The following is a 13,486-nucleotide window of genomic DNA, read 5'->3' as shown; positions in this document are numbered from 1 at the left end:
CGAGCCGAGAGCGGGGATTGTGCGCTGCGAGGCGGTGCCGCGCTCTCACGGCGCTTTTGTGCTGGATGCAGGTGATTTAAATCCGGAGCCGGTGAGATAGAATCGGCTGCACCTTCCAGAGGCGGGGCCGGGAGCGGTGGTAATCAGTGCTGGCAGACTGAGCCCCCCCCAAGCCCTCTCCCTGGTCCTTGGCAGATGAGAGAGTCCAGTCTTCCATGCACGGGGTCACAGTGGGCGCAGGGGAAACCTTGAGCGGGTGCGCTCACTCTCACCTAGCGCCTAGACATTCAGAGTGGGGAACCCCATCCCTGGGGAGCAGAATGGAACACGCAACTCCCCCCTCATCCGTGTTCCTCCTTGTCCCACTCCTTGCCTCACCGTTACCCCATGATAACTCCCTAAAAGTAATACAATGCTGGTCTAGGCATTGGCTCCACAGAACCCCTGCCCGGGTCATAGAAACAAACGAGGGACTATCCCTCCTCCCACTCCGGGTTATCTCTGGCAAGACCTGGCTCCCAAATCTGGTACGTCTTTAGTTTTTATCTGTAAACATATACTTTAAAAGTTATTCTATGTACGCATTTAAATGTTTTGGAATGCGTTGACGAGGCTGTAAAAGCTGCCCGGCTTTTGGAAAAGTGTCTGCCAGTGTTTTTTTTTTTTTAATGGAGGCGCGGCTCAGCTGGGTCAGGGCAAGTCTCTCGCAAAGTGTATGTCGGTGTGCTCTGTGCCGCCCCCTAGCAGTCCGTGCCTCCATGGCCGGTGCTCATCTCTCGCCCTCTGATCCCCCAGAGTGTACCCCCATGCTCCATCCCACCCCCCGGACCCTGCGAGCCCGCCCTGCCCCTACACTCTTTTAGCCTGGCCACCGCCGGCTTTCGCACTGCTAAGTAACTTCCGAGCGAGTGGGCGGTGCCAAGCCGGCTTTTCCCAGGCCCTCTCTGACCGGCAACTATACAGTTGACTACTTCAAAAGCTCGGCAGCCGCACAGTGAGTGAAGACAGGGGGACTGGGGGCGCGGGTATAGTTTTCATAGGGTGAAGCAAATCATTTGATTTCCTTTGTGTCTTGGGCAAAAAACGTGTGACTAGGCTTGGTCCATTGTAACCCCCTAAGGCAAGGTTTGTGCAATTAAAAATACTTTTACCAACAGTTCATTACGGGTGACGTAGCATTTTTCGCCAGTGAACTCTTACAAAGAGGTTACGGTGGAACAAAATCCAGTCCGTTACCTTATCCCCAAGTCACAACCGGCACAGAATCCAGTCCAGGTTTTCCTTCGCCCACGGTTGCTTTTAGAGAGTTTTCTAGGAAGTACCCACCTCCCTGCTTGTAGGCAGAGGCAGCAGTCAGGTGCCTCTGCTTCTCTGACAGATGGCTTATTTCCTCAGCTCAGTCCGAGAGGGCAGATACCAGATTGCTGCCCCCCCCCCCCCCCCCCCACCCGCCAGAGCCCACTGGGAGTCCCTTGCATCAGCACCCGCCCCTTCCACAACCAAAACAACACCTGAAGGCGATCAAGCAAGACTGGCAGCTTGAGTGGCAGCCGCAGGGAGGGGATGGTGGCCACCGCCTAACTAGTTAACGACTGGAGGCACAAGAGAGAAGGGCGTCCAGAGAGAAGGGACAGAAACAAGCAGTAGGGAGAGAGATGGGACGGAAGACAGAAGGAGAGAGAGAGCTGGAAAGGGAAGAAGCAAGGATGGAGGCAACAGAAGAAGGGCAAAAAAAAAGAGAGAAACAATGCAGGAAAGGAGTAAGGAAGTTGATTGAATATGCCCATTGCTGTCAAGTGTCCCTTGTAACATGTGATGCTGTTCGATGGCAGTTAGAAGTAGGCAGCATTGTATATTTTTTTTCCTTGTGAAATAAATGTCAGTTTCTTAGTCGAATTATGCTGGACGGACTTCTATGTGAAAATTGTATGTGGGCTATGTACTTGCACACAAAAGTAAAGTGAGACACCTGTTCAGTCTATTTTCCTGAGGATATCCAGTGTCACCAGTTGCTACTACAAACAAGCATTTACACAAGTTTAAGCTATTGGCATTGTAAATGACAAAGCCTTTTATTTATGTTTTAAAAACAAAAATTAAAAAGGCATTGTCATTTGCAATGTCAATAGCTCAAACTCGCGTAAATGTAAGACCTATTGCATTGCAAATGCTTGTGTATAATTCTCTCTCTCTTCTTTGGATAAAGGTATGCTGAGGAAAAATAAGGTTTTCTCCTAAAAAAATGAGTGTCGGGAGTGCCACCTGCAACCACCGGTTCACATTTAACGGTGTGTGTGTGGTGTCAGTGTTATGCCGTTATGTGTGCTGCGAAATGCACGCATGCGTTGCGGTTGTGTTAACTATTGTGTTATGATCATTTTGGATATAGAAATGCGTTTAAGCGTTGAGCGCGGTTCCTTATGCCAACTAAGGTGCACTCATATGCAGAAATGTGTGTTTGTTGAAGTTTGTGTGCGTTTCTTGTGCGTGCTTGTGAGGCTGTAAGAAAATAAAACTTTATTAAAGATAATAAAAACCCTAATGTGTATCCGTGCTTTGTGGCAAATGGCTATACCGGTTGTGTTTGTGTATTTAGAGCAGACGATTGTCACGCCATCAGAAACACCTTTTAATAACCGTGTGTGTGTGTGTGTGTGTGTGTGTGTGTGTGTGTGTGTAGGTGGCTCTGTGGGTGGCTCTATTTGTGTTTGAGTGGCTCTGTGTGTGTGGGTGGCTTTGTGTGTGTGGCTCCGTGTGTGGGTGCAAATGCAATAGGTCTCGCATTTGAGAGTGATTAAGCTATTGACATTGTAAATAATAATGCCGTTTCTTTATATGTTTTAAAAACAAAAATAATGTCATGAGCAATGCCAATAGCTCTAACTTTAACAATGCCGAGACCATTGCATTGTAAATGCTTGTTCTCTTTTCCAGGGCTTGGCTTTCACTGGCAGTAATGCAGAAAAACCGCAAACTTTCTAGATCCTAAGGCACACCGTACGCGTTTCGCCGACAGTTTTGTCCAAAACAGTAAGTGTTTTAAATGCAACTGATGTAAAAGTTCATGCAATGTTATAATTGCGTTGTGATGTCCCCGCGAAATAAGCACATCGTTGTGATGGGTGTTCGCCTCCTAGATCTGTTGTACTATAGTATTATTCATTTTATAAACATGGACGATCACACCTCCAGAGGTCTTAGTCTACTTGTCATTACTCTTGCTTTAGAGTGAGCACTTTGCAAGAGTGCATGCAAGCCTCATGGTCTTAGTGGCTTTGTGAATTCACGCTGGACATAAAAGCTAACATTGATCGAATGAAAGTTAGCGGTGATTGCTTAAACGAATGTGCGGTGTTCTGGCTTTGCAGTAAGTTCTGAAATCAGCTCTGTCATATCAGTGTTTTCTCCTACTGTGATGAATGATGAAGCAGAGATTACCATGTAAAGCCTTTCAGAACCATTTTAACAGCATGCATGTTTATGCACACGTTTCTGTAGAGTAGTATATCCTTTTTAAGATGCTTTTTGCCCTTTGTGATTATATTGTACCAAAGATAGAGGACAGGAAGCCCCAATTCAGTACTAGGAAATATTTAACAACTGGAAGCAAGTACTGGTTACAAAAGAAAGGTGGAAGGTGTTCGCAGTCCTACTCTTCTGTATTAGTTGCTCATTCTCCTAAATGTCAAGCACTAAAGGCCACAGCACCTCTAAATTCCAGTTAAAATGGCCCTGGTTCCACTTTTTAGACAGCTGTCTCACTTCAAAAGATCTCAATTAAAGCAATTTACCTCTCAGTTAAGAGGCCCAGAAACGCTGCAATCCAACTAAAAAACGTAAAGCAGCTGAGAAGAGGAAAGAGGCAACACTTCATAGGAATGTGAAGTGAAAAAAAACAGTCTCAATTTGGTTTATATTGTGACAAGCGGGCGAGTTGGACTATCGGGCAACAGACACCTAGGGGCATGAGCACGTGGATTACAGGGCCACAGACACACGGCCGAGTTGGATAGACTTGTAAGCATAGTGATAAATGCAAAGGGTAATCTGAGACTTCTACTGACCTTGGTGCGATCTGTGAGAAGCTGCTGGAAGCTCTCCACTTCTTTACTCTCATCAGCTGCACGTTCCTGTGGAGGGAAAGCCAACATATACCATCCAACTACATTTCCTATTTTTATATTTCCAAGTTTAATATTACCATTTGACATTAGGTGCATTTTTTTTTATTGCAACCTGAATAAGTCAACTTGTCTGTGTATTTAAACTAATGTTTTTTTTTCCTTTTTCCCACAGCTAATGTCTGGATCAAAGATGGCGAAATACATCACCTCCAGCAGAGGAAACCGCCTACTAGAACATAGTGGTTATGTGTATTGCAAAGAGCGAAATTCTGAGCCTAGGTGTCATTGGAGGTGTGTGCAATACTACTCCACCAATTGCAGAGGCAGAGCGGTTACTCTGGGTGACTGTTTTAAGAAGCACAGACCATAGCCACTCTGCCTCTGCAACAGCGATTCAAGTGAGAGAATCTGTTAATGAAATTAAAGAAATTGCAGTCAACTGAAATGAACCGTGCGGTGCAATTTTAAGGGAGGTAGCCCAACATATCCCTGAACATGTTGCAACGAGTATGCCTAGTATCCCAAACCTGCGTAGAATTATACAACGTAAAAAACAGGCATGCAACCCTAAACGAGTTACCCCTCAAACATTTTCCGATATATGTATTCCTCCGCAACTGTCTGTCACTGTTTGTAATTAACCTTTCCTATTGTATGACAATGAAAATTACCAAAAGCGTATTTTAATCATTAGCACCCCCAGAAACCTTGTTAGGTTGGAGAACAGTGAGGTGTGGATGATGGATGGTACATTTAAAAGCACGTCCCCCTTTCACCCAAATATATACAATTCATAGGTACTGTAACAACACAGTTGTCCCCTTCATGTACAGTTTCCTCTCAGACAAACAATTGTCCACGTATACTGAACTTTTATCAGTTGTAAAATCCAAAACTTCTGGCAAAAGTCCGCGAAAAGTTATAATGGACTTTGAATTGCCAATGATGAATACTATAACTAAATTGTACTCTGAGACAAAACTTCAAGGTTGTATTTTCCACTTTTCTCAGGCCTCCTGGCGCAAAATCCCAAAAACATCTCTAATTGCGGATTATGTGTCTGACAGCAAACTGCAGTTTGAGTTAAAAAAAATTAACAGCACTTTACTTTGTTCCTCCTGAAAGTGTAGACGAGTACTACATCTCTATTACTGAGTCGGATTACTTTACGTCAAACGAAGAGAAATTGGCACCTATCCTCAATTATGTTGAAGACACATAGATTGGCCATCTAAGCAGGTAAGGTCGCAGGAGGAAGCCACGTTTTCTTGTGGACTGGTGGAACTGCTACTCGACCTGCTTAGAGGGAGGAGCAAAGACAAATAATGCCATCGAGGGATGGCACAACTCCTTAAACCACTCAATAGGCAAACCGCACCCTAATTTGTACAATTGTTTTGAAATTTTGATTAAGGAGCAAAGTTTTCAAGAACTGCGCATGTCTCAATCTTCGACAGGTAGTCTTACCCCACATATTTCACATAGAACTAAGGAAATGTCGGCAAGACTATTGTCAGCATTACAATTCTTTAAGTTGTTGGTGGCTTCAGACTACCTTTGTAGCCTTGCCCACATACTGAATTCCTATGTGTAACTATAGTAGTACTTCTTGTAACATACATAATGTAACACTTCCAGCTTACCTTATGAAGTGTCCTGCAAGCACCTTGTAACTGAAGTTCATAAGTATAATGAATAAAGTACCAAACGTTGGCACTGCAATTCATTCTAATTGCAGCTTGTCATTATTAATGCCATGTAATACAGTGATGAAGACGTTTCTCTTTAAAATGTGTAACCATCATGTAACTAAAACGTTTAATAATGTAAACATTGTTTTTGATTTCCCTGTCCACATGTAAATAAAACATTTATTAATCTAAACATTGGCCTTGCATTTCCTGTGAAGACGTACATGAAGCAATTAGTAATAAGTATTTGTAACTCATACGTGTACCATGAAGTAATTAGTAATAAGTATTTGTAAATCATCCCCCTATTGATCTATCTTCTGTTTTCGACACAATGTACCTGTCCCAACCCTTAAAAAACAATATGTAGGTCTCCCGTCGCCTTTTTGGGTGAAGCAACTACTAATAAGTATTTGTGAATCATATGTGGCTTATTACATCCCCCCTATTTTTCGACAATATGTACCTGTGACAATATGTACCTGTCCCACCCCTTAAAAACAATTAGTAATAGCCCCTTAAAAAACAATAGGTACCTTACCTTAAGAGATCGAACGGCCTGGTACTCCTGCTCGCGCCGACCTGAAGGAATGACGCAAAGTACGCATGCCGACACAGCTGTGTACGTCACCATGCGCCATGCACGTCAACATCCAAGTAAGCCTGGCGTGTGACGTCACCATGCGTCACGGCTGGGTGTGCTAAATGTATTTATTACTAATATAGGAAATACGTCCCAGCTGTGTATTGATTAAAAACTTATAAAATACGGCTGTGTATTTATTAAAAGCATAGAAAATACGTCACAGCTCTGTACGTCACCATACGTCACATGGGTGTGATAAATGTATTTATTAATAATATAGGAAATACGTCCCAGCTGTGTATTTATTAAAAACGTATAAAATACGGCTGAGTATTTATTTTAAGCATAGAAAATACGTCACAGCTGTGTATTTATAAATAATATAGAAAATACGTCACAGCTGTGTACGTCACCATACGTCACATACGTAACCATGCGGCATGCCAGAGGTGTCAAAAATGACAGGTGTCAATTGCGTTGCGTTGTATGGGTCCCTGCGCAATAACAGTTTGCGTTGCTGTGCCTTACGATGTTATAGTTCATGTGTTGCTGTGCCTTACGATGTGAAAGTTCATGCGATGTTATAATTGCGTTGTGATGTCCCTGCGAAGTAAGCACATCGTTGTGATGGGTGTTGCCCCCACAACAGGCTCAGCCCAAGTTTGGATCAATGTGTGATTCTGGTGCCAAGATTTCTCTTATACCAAAAGATTTCTTTGATTTAAAGTTACAAGGTAAGGTGAAAGTACATAAGCCTGACATCAAACCTTTGGCTTATGGGGGTCAACCCATAAAGCTTTTTGGTTACTTTCTTGGTAGTATAGAATACAAACCGAGACTAGCTGCTGGGAAGATTTACATATCATGTAGGGGTGACAGCATTATCAGCTGGTTTCACCAGGCTGACCTAGGAGTCTCCTTAGTCCCAGAAGCTGATCCTTGTATTGTTCTAAGAAATTTAACACAATCTGATTATACTAAAAGCATTAGGAGTGTGGGTCTACATGAAGAATTTGTTACTTACAAGGATGATTTTAGATTGAAGTTACAAACTGAATTCAGAGAAGTCTTCAGTGAGAGGCTGGGTTTTCTTTCTACGTGCACAACATTGTGTTGAAACCTGATTCTATTCCCATTTCATGCAAGGTTCGGAATGTTCCTCTTGCAATGAAAGATTCTATGCGTCTGGAGCTTGAAAAATTAAAACGAGATGGTATCATTTTCGAGACTGAGGCTAGCCAGTGGTTGGCTCCTGTCGTCCTTGCGCGCAAGGTCTCAGGTGAGGTGCGACTATGTGTGGACTTGCGCGCACTTAATCGTGCTGTTGTTGCGGATAAATATCTGCTTCCTAATATCTCTGAGATGCTTACGCAATTAAAGAATTCATGCATTTTCTAAACTAGATTTACGTGCTGCCTACCATCAGGTGAAAATAGACACAGACTCCATGGATCTGACTGCCTTTATTACCCCGTTTGGGACTTTCAAGTTCACTCGTCTTCCATTTGGGCTAGTCTCCGCCGTCTCTGTTTTTCAGAGAGTTATGGAAGACGTGTTGAAGGGAATAAAGGGAGTCAAGACTTACCAGGACGATGTGTTGATCTATGGCTCTTCACAAGCTGAGCACGATTTGAGATTAAGGTGTGTCCTGGAACAATTTTGCAAAAGAGGCTTGACCCTTCGCGAAAATAAATGCAAATTTAACCTCAGTAAAATAGACTATCTTGGACACAGATTAACGTCTGATGGTGTCAGACCCAAGGAATGTCTAGTAAAGACCATTGATGACTTACCTGTTCCTCAGTCACGTGAAGAGCTTGTAACGTTTTTAGGTATGGCTGAGTATTACAACAAGTTTGTTCCACACTTCGCCAGCCGTACTCATGCTCTCAGATCTCTTCTGAAGAAAGGGATAAAGTTTATTTGGACACCTCAGTGTCAGTTGGAATTTGAGGAAGTCAAGGAAGCCCTTAAGTCAGCTGCTTCCTTGCAGAGCTTTGACACCTCTTTAAACTCTATTTTGATCACGGATGCAAGCTCTAAAGGTTTGGGAGCTGTTCTTAAACAATCCAAGAGTGGCAAAGAAGAAACAATTATGTTTCTTTATAGAGCTCTTGTCGGACCAGAATTAGAATATTCTGTGATTGGAAAAAGAAGCCCTTTGTATTTATTGGGCTATCAAGAAGCTCAAGAAATTCTTGTGGGGTTCTTCTTTTCTTGTTCATTCTGACCATAAACCCCTTAAGGATTTGTTTGGCAAGAAAGATCTTAATGCGGTTTCTTCCAGAATCTGCAAGTGGATTATTGCCCTATAAGGTTTTGATTTTCTTGTCAAATACATCCCTGGTGTTGACAACAAAGTTGCTGATTGTCTGTCACAATTGATACCTGTGGGCTCTGATGTACTTGACTCCGAAGACTCTTGGGAGATTGACACCTTCAAGGTGTGTGAGATCGTTGAAGGTGTTGTGTCAGAAATGGAATGGCGAGAATCTTTAAAGAATGAGAAAGTATTACTTGAGGTATGCAAGTTTGTGTCTGGTGGATGGACAGGTATTAGGTCTCTATCTGGCGAAGCAAAGAAGTTTTGGAATGTGAGACATGAACTCTCTCTACACAAAGATCTTTTTGTGGCGGGTTCTCGCCTGGTCCCACCTATTTCACTTCAAGAGAAGATTGTTCGCCTTGCACACGATGGCCACCAGGGTATATCAAAAACAAAAGAGTGAGTTTGGGTACACTTCTGGTGGCCAGGTGTTGATCTATTAGTCGAATGGTTAGTTAGAGACTGCTCTGATTGCAGGTTGTCTGACAAAGTGTGCAAGACTAGAACTCAACCGATTATCATTTGTGATCCTCCCTCCAGGTGTTGGCAGGATGTTGCTCTAGATCTCTTGGGACCAATTCATTTCAATTCTGGTCAGTTTTACGTCCTGGTTCTTATTGATATTTACTCTAGATGACCTGAGGTCAAGGTCACTCAGAGCATTGAAACCAGAGATGTAGTAACATGTTTGGAGAATGTTTTTTTACAGAGGTCTCCCTGAGACTGTGTTAAGTGACAATGGTGTGCAACTGGTCTCAAAGGAGATGGAAGTCTTTCTGTGTAAGAGAGGTATTGTTCATAGAAAATGCTTACTCTATCATCCCAAATGTAACGGGATGGTTGACAGATTCAACCGAGTACTAAAGGAAGCTATTCAGTCAGCCAGGGAACTAGGGCGTGACTGAAAAAATGCTATTCTAGAGAAAGTTATGGTCTATCACTTAACCCCTCATTCTACGACAGAAAAAGTTCCCTTTGAGTTGTTTAGGGGACGTACTCCTAACACTCAACTATTTCAATCCTGGATGAGAGGGTATGGATCTGATATTAGTGTTCCTGAGGACCCTCAGTGGAGGATTCGTCAGGATTCCAAGTCCAAAAAGATGAAAGCAACTTTCGATGCCAGACATGCTGTTGCCCATACAAATGTTAATGTAGGGGATTGTGTGAGAGTTAGGTCTCCGCAAAAATGTGGGGGTAACAAGTTCTCTATTCCACGTAAGGTTGTTAAGTTATTTAAAAATCCTGTGAAACTAGATGATGGTCGCATTTGGAATGCTCCTGTACGTTGCTTTACCTCTTCAGAATCTCGTACTCGACAATCTTCATCTTCACAACACGTATCTCCTCTGCGTAGGAGTTCTCGTACTTGTTCTGTTCCTACAAAGTTGCATGATTATATCTGTAACTAAGTTTATCCTTTTTCAATTCCTTTGTTTCTGTTTGGGGGTAGGTGTGTGGTATTTCGGTATTTCCTCATGCTGTGTAATCCTTGCTTAGTGAATTATCTAGAATGTAGACTGTTAGAGGTGCCTGGTTACAGGGTTCTTCAGTGGTCAGTTGCTGCTGAACCTCCTGTGGTTGGGACGCTGTTACTAATCTTCCTGAAATAAAGAAGAAACCTTCTTATCCTATACCACTGTGTCATCGTACTTCCTTACAGTGACATACACTGAAACCGGTCCCAGAATGATTGTTTCCGGTCCAGGGAGGACCTGGCTTGGCAGTTCGGTCTGGACTGTTCCCATGAGGCACAGGGTCAACACTGATTTGCATATGGCTGGGTCCAAACTGGGGTGGCGTAGTGGGGCAAAAGAACGATGGATTTAACCCAGATCTCTTGACTGGGGGAGCATTTTGTCCATCATTTGTTGCAGTTACACTGTTTTGCCACGACACCGGTGAAACCGCTTAGGAATCTGTTTGGAACGATCAATAAATAGCATGCTAACAGATTTAATATTGGGGTGCATGGTCGCTGGCAACTCCCTAAGCAAACTGCAAAAGGTGCAGTGGGTGGCCTAGTGGTTGGGGAATACGGCTGAAAATGACCTAAGATACGGATGTCCAACTTTGTGAGCCAGAGCTCGCTAATCCTCTTGCTTAAACCCAATGATAGAAATGTTAAGTATGCAGGATAACTCTTCGTTGCCTTGCACTGTATGACCAGAATGTTTACGCGTGCCAAACTGGTTGTATGATGGAGGCACTATCCAACCACTTCCACTGCCCTTGGGCCTAAAATCTAACCCCTAAATACTACCCGACCACCCCCGAGCCCTAAGAACTACCTTGACCCCTGCAGTCCTAAAAGAATTACCCCCTCATGCCCTGAAAACTACAGCGGCAGCTTCTCCGCTAAGGCGGAGGAGCGCCGCTCCACTAAGTACCAAAAGAAAAATACATTTATAATAACGCAACGTTAAAAACATTACGTTGTTATTATTTTCTTCTTGGAACGAGCCAGGTTGGGGTGGGGCTGGGCTTGCCTGGGAGAAGAAGGAGGCGGAGGAGGGGTTCCTGCTACATTTAAGTGCGCATGATGGTTTGGCCGGCCGTCTCGGGCCAGCCAAACCATCATGCGCACTTTGCATGTTCTCCACCCAGGCTGTATTACAGCCTGGGTGGAGAACAAGCCCAGGGTCCTTGTCCCTGTCGGAGCGCCGAACCACAGTGCACAGACCAATCACAACACTGCCTTAGCAGCGCTGTGATTGGTCAGGGGATTCTGGGTGCTTCCTGTTCCTGCATCAGATGCGAGGTGGCAGCTGGCGATCGGCAACGATAAGGTAAGTCCCCCCTACCCCTCCATCATCCCCCGCCACTTTTCCCAACCATCCGCCACTGGAAAACTATCCAGCCCGCCCCACTTACCTCACAGCATCCTCTGGCTCTCTTCCTGGTGAGGTCTTCCTGCTTCCGCCGAGTAGCAGCCAGACGGCGCACTGCCTTAACCACGCATCTATACCATTGATGAAAGGTTTTAAACACGGCACTATAGAAAATTACACTTTCAAAATTTTGAAGGCTTCCCTATGTTCGATTGAATTGTCTGCTCTGATTTATAAGCACCCTAAAATGTTAGGTCTTATCTACATAGTTTTCTAAAATTTTAGCACAGTACTCTAAACAAACCAAGAAAATAAATTATCTGTTCCTTTTACCTGGGTGAAGGAGCATTAACCATGACATCAATGCAAGTCTTGGCCTTGTGACCCTCTCTGTTGATGGTATGGTCTGGGTAGTCCACTTCACTACACCTAATGTGCATATGAAATACATTACAGTTGAGCCCTTCTACGAAAGGGCTAATAAAACTTTCCTCCAATTATCATTACGTTCTTCAGGGCTTCTGCCAAAAATCAGGATATCATTTTACAAGGTGATTGCACCAGAAATCCCTTTCAGAATATCTCTCATAATCTAATGGAAAATGGTCAGTGCTTGCTAAATCAAAAAGCATCACAAAGTATTGGTAGACACCTTCTGCAGTGACAAACTTAGTAAGGCAAAGAGTCATCATTGAGGATTATCTATTGGTAAGAATTTGCCAAGTTGAGTGTTAAAAATGTGGTTACCCTAGTCAAGGTTGAAATGAGTTTGTAGATTTTAGGGAGGGGAGGGGCATCGATTCTAACAGCATTGTTTAAGCTTTAAAGAACAAGTTACTTACCTTCGGTAATGATGTATCTGTAAGAGGTATATATAGTTATAGATTCCTTACCTTGGAATTACCCCCAGGTGTATCGCTAAGCGGGCACTGCCAACTGCCCCATGGTACTCCGAAAGCCTAAAAAATCAAAAATTAGAGTGCAAAAAGCTGGAAAGAGTATGGAGGAGAGAGTACAGTAACGCTGGTAGGGAGGCTTATAAGATAGGCCTGGCTAATTATAAAAAATTGCTATTAGAAACAGAAAAGGCCTACTTTGGGGAACAGATTAGAGGTGCTGGCTCCTCATCCAAAGAGCTGTTCAAAACCATCTCTTTGCTAACCTCTTCTACTAGTCCTAAGATTGGAAGCAATGTAGAATTATGTGAATCTCTGGCAGCCTTTTTTCTACAAAAGGTCGAAAATATTTTCTCTTCCTTTACGTTTATGCCTATAGCTACCAACGAGGTAGTGCCAATGGAGCGCCTAAAGCCTAGTGGACTTTCCTTTATATTTGGTCATTTCACATCTCTAGATCAGCTTGGAGACACCAAGCTTCTCTCCGAAATTCAATCAGGCTCCCCGTTGGACCCCTGCCCAGCCTCAGTACTGAAACTGGTTCCAGATATCATTGGGGAAGCCCTCACCCCATTGTTCGGTTCTATTTTTAAAACCGGTCATTTCCCAGCCTCCTGGAAAATTGCCTCCATTCTCCCATTGCTCAAAAAATCTAATCTAGACTCAAAAGATCCGAGCAATTATAGGCCCATCGCTTGTCTTCCCTTTCCGGGTAAGATGATTGAAAGGGCCATGAATGGTCAACTTAGTCTCTTCCTGCAGACTAACTCATCTTTAGACGCCACGCAGTTTGGATTTTGTGCTGAACATAGCACTGAATTGGCACTAATAAAATCCACGGACGAGATCAGGGAGGCCTTAGATCAGGGTGATGCTGCCATACTTGTCATGCTGGATCTCTCTGCCGCATTTGATACGGTCCATCACGAAGTTCTAGCCAACAGAGTACAAACGGTGGACCTCGGTAGAGACAGTTCCAAGCCCTTCTCTCTCCCATGTGGAGTCCCACAGGGGTCGTCGCCTAGCCCGACA

General features: G+C 43.7%; 1 long non-coding RNA gene across 1 annotated transcript; it reads left to right on the top strand.

Moving 5' to 3' along the window:
- The first annotated feature begins 2,934 nt into the window (after positions 1-2,934).
- On the top strand, positions 2,935-6,008 carry LOC146822721 (uncharacterized). The gene is made up of 2 exons (XR_014962074.1): positions 2,935-3,030; positions 4,297-6,008. It is a non-coding gene; the product is annotated as an uncharacterized LOC146822721 (long non-coding RNA).
- Positions 6,009-13,486: the final 7,478 nt, after the last annotated feature.

Source organism: Triturus cristatus, chromosome 5_2 (assembly GCF_964204655.1).
Source record: "Triturus cristatus chromosome 5_2, aTriCri1.1, whole genome shotgun sequence".
NCBI classification, from domain to species: domain Eukaryota; kingdom Metazoa; phylum Chordata; class Amphibia; order Caudata; family Salamandridae; genus Triturus; species Triturus cristatus.
Note: the sequence above shows the minus strand (reverse complement) of the source record. Positions and strands in the feature narration are given on the sequence as shown.